The sequence below is a fragment of the Schistocerca americana genome, chromosome 9 (assembly GCF_021461395.2).
Source record: "Schistocerca americana isolate TAMUIC-IGC-003095 chromosome 9, iqSchAmer2.1, whole genome shotgun sequence".
NCBI classification, from domain to species: Eukaryota; Metazoa; Arthropoda; class Insecta; order Orthoptera; family Acrididae; genus Schistocerca; species Schistocerca americana.
The window spans coordinates 234,558,124-234,562,454 of NC_060127.1; positions in this window are offsets into that span (position 1 = coordinate 234,558,124).

Genomic DNA, 4,331 nt, shown 5'->3' on the forward strand with positions numbered 1-4,331 from the left:
GGAATTAAATACAAAAGGCACAATGCCGACTTAAGTACAAGAAAACTGACTCTTCTTACTATCTATGTTTCGAACCATTCCTGTGACACTAGTTATAGATTCCGATGCTTCACTTCAGGTTTAGTGTATCCCTCTGACCTCCTTATTGACGATGAAACACAGATATTTATATCGGAATTAAATACAAAAGGCACAATGCCGACTTAAGTACAAGATAACTGATTCTTCTTACTATCTATGTTTTGAACCCTACCTGTGACACTAGTTATAGATTCCGATGCTTCACTTCAGGTTTAGTGTATCCCTCTGACCTTCATAATGACGATGAAACACAGTTATTGCAACAGAATTAAATACAAAAGGCACAAGAAAACTGACTCTTCTTACTGTGAATGATTTGAACCATTCCTGTGAAACTAGTTATAAATTGCGATGCTTCACTTCAGGTTTACTGTATCCCTCTGACCTTCTTATTGACGATGAAACACAGAAATTATATCGGAATTAAATACAAAAGGCACAATGCCGACTTAAGTACAAGAAAACTGACTCTTCTTACTGTCTATATTTTGAACCATTCCTGTGACACTAGTTATAGATTCCGATGCTTCACTTCAGGTTTAGTGTATCCCTCTGACCTTCTTATTGACGATGAAGCACAGTAATTGCATCGGAATTAAATACAAAAGGCACAATGCCGAATTAAGTACAAGAAAAATGACTCTTCTTACTGTCTATGTTTTGAACCATTCCTGTGACACTAGTTATAGATTCCGATGCTTCACTTCAGGTTTACTGTATCCCTCCGACATTCTTATTGACGATGGAACACAGAAATTGAATCGGAATTAAATTCAAAAGGCACAATGCAGACGTAAGTACAAGAAAACTGACGCTTCTTACTGTCTATGTTTTGAACCATTCCTGTGACACTAGTTATAGATTCCGATGGTTCACTTCCGGTTTACTGTATCCCTCTGACCTTCTTATTGACGATGAAACACAGAAATTGCATCGGAATTAAATATAAAAGGCACAATGCCGACTTAAGTACAAGAAAACTGACTCTCCTTATTGTCTTTATTTTGAACCATTCCTGTGACACTAGTTATAGATTCCGATGCTTCACTTCAGATTTACTGTATCCCTCTGACCTTCTTATTGACAATGAAACACAGATATTGCATCGGAATTAATTACAAAAGGCACAATGCCGACTTAAGTACAAGAAAACTGACTCTTCTTACTGTCTATGTTTTGAACCATTCCTGTGACACTAGTTAAAGATTCCGATGCTTCACTTCAGGTTTACTGTATCCCTCTGACCTTCTTACTGACGATGAACACAGAAATTGCATCGGAATTAAATACAAAAGGCACAATGCCGACTTAAGTACAAGAAAACAGACTCTTCTTACTGTCTATGTTTTGAACCATTCCTGTGACCCTAGTTATAGGTTCAGATGCTTCACTTCTGGTTTACTGTATCCCTCTGACCTTCTTAATGACGATGAAACACAGAAATTGCATCGGAATTAAATACAAAAGGCACAATGCCGACTTAAGTACCAGAAAACTGACTCTTCTTATCGTCTATATTTTGAACCATTCCTGTGACACTAGTTATAGATTCCGATGTTTCACTTCAGGTTTACTGTATCCCTCTGACCTTCTTATTGACGATGAAACACAGATATTGCATCGGAATTCTATAGATAAGGCACAATGCCGATTTAAGTCCAAGAAAACTAACTCTTCTTACTGTCATTGTTTTGAACCATTCCCGTGATACTGGTTATAGATTCCGATGTTTCACGTCAGGTTTACTGTATCCCTCTGACCTTCTTATTGACGATGAATCACAGGAATTGCTTCGGAATTAAATACAAAAGGCACAATGCCGACTTAATTACAAGAAAACTGACTCTTCTTACTGTCTATGATTTGATCCATTCCTGTGACACTAGTTATAGATTCCGATGCTTCACTTCAGGTTTACTGTATCCCTCTGACCGTCTTATTGACGATGAAACATAGAAATTGCACTGGAATTAAAAAGAAAAGGAACAATGCCGACTTAAGTACAAGAAAACTGACTCATCTTACTCTCTATGATTGAACCATTCCTGTGACACTAGTTATAGATTCCGATGCTTCACCTTAGGTTTAGTGTATCCCTCTGACATTCTTATTGACGATGAAACACATAAATTGCATCGGAATTAAAAATATAGGCACAATGCCGACTCAAGTACAAGAGGACTGGCTCTTCTTACTGTCTATATTTTGAACCACTCCTGTGACACTAGTTATAGATTCCGATGCTTCACTTCAGGTTTACTGTCTCCCTCTGACCTTCTTATTGACAATGAGACACAGAAATTGCATCGGAATTAAATAGAAAAAGCACAATGCCGATTTAAGTCCAAGAAAACTGACTCTTCGTATTGTCTATATTTTGAACCAATCCTGTGACACTAGTTATAGATTCCGATGCTTCACTTCAGGTTTACTGAATCCCTCTGACCTTCTTATTGACGATGAAACACAGATATTGCATCGGAATTAAATACAAAAGGCACAACGCCGACTTAAGTACGTGAAAACTGACTCTTCTTACTGTCTATATTTTGAACCATTCCTGTGACACTAGTAATAGATTCCGATGCTTCACTTCAGGTTCAGTGTATCCCTCTGACCTTCTTATTGACGATGAAACACAGAAATTGCATCGGAATTAAATACAAAAGGCACAATGCCGACTCCAGTACAAGAAGACTGGCTCTTCTTACTGTCTATGTTTTGAACCATTCCTGTGACACTAGTTATATATTCCGATGCTTCACCTTAGGTTTAGTGTATCCCTCTGACATTCTTATTGACGATGAAACACATAAATTGCATCGGAATTAAAAATATAGGCACAATGCCGACTCAAGTACAAGAGGACTGGCTCTTCTTACTGTCTATATTTTGAACCCTACCTGTGACACTGGTTATAGATTCCGATGCTTCACTTCAAGTTTACTGTATCCCTCTGACGTTCTTAATGACGATGAAACACAGTTATTGCAACGGAATTAAATACAAAAGGCACAAGAAAACTGACTCTTCTTACTCTCTATTAATTGAACCATTCCTGTGACACTAGTTATAAATTCCGATGCTTCACTTCAGGTTTACTGTATCCCTCTGACCTTGTTATTGACGATGAAACACAGAAATTGCATCGGAATTAAATTCAAAAGGCACAATGCCGACTTAAGTACAAGAAAACTGACTCTTCTTACTGTCTATATTTTGAACCAATCCTGTGACACTAGTTATAGATTCCGATGCTTCACTTCAGGTTTAGTGTATCCCTCTGACCTTCTTAATGACGATGAAACACAGTTGTTACAACGGAATTAAATACAAAAGGCACATGAAAACTGACTCTTCTTACTGTCTATGATTTGAACCATTCCTGTGTCACTAGTTATGAATTCCGATGCTTCACTTCAGGTTTACTGTATCCCTCTGACCTTCTTATTGACGATGAACCACAGAAATTATATCGGAATTAAATACAAAAGGCACAATGCCGACTTAAGTACAAGAAAACTGACTCATCTTACTCTCTATGATTGAACCATTCCTGTGACACTAGTTATAGATTCCGATGCTTCACCTTAGGTTTAGTGTATCCCTCTGACATTCTTATTGACGATGAAACACATAAATTGCATCGGAATTAAAAATATAGGCACAATGCCGACTCAAGTACAAGAGGACTGGCTCTTCTTACTGTCTATATTTTGAACCACTCCTGTGACACTAGTTATAGATTCCGATGCTTCACTTCAGGTTTACTGTCTCCCTCTGACCTTCTTATTGACAATGAGACACAGAAATTGCATCGGAATTAAATAGAAAAAGCACAATGCCGATTTAAGTCCAAGAAAACTGACTCTTCGTATTGTCTATATTTTGAACCAATCCTGTGACACTAGTTATAGATTCCGATGCTTCACTTCAGGTTTACTGAATCCCTCTGACCTTCTTATTGACGATGAAACACAGATATTGCATCGGAATTAAATACAAAAGGCACAACGCCGACTTAAGTACGTGAAAACTGACTCTTCTTACTGTCTATATTTTGAACCATTCCTGTGACACTAGTAATAGATTCCGATGCTTCACTTCAGGTTCAGTGTATCCCTCTGACCTTCTTATTGACGATGAAACACAGAAATTGCATCGGAATTAAATACAAAAGGCACAATGCCGACTCCAGTACAAGAAGACTGGCTCTTCTTACTGTCTATGTTTTGAACCATTCCTGTGAC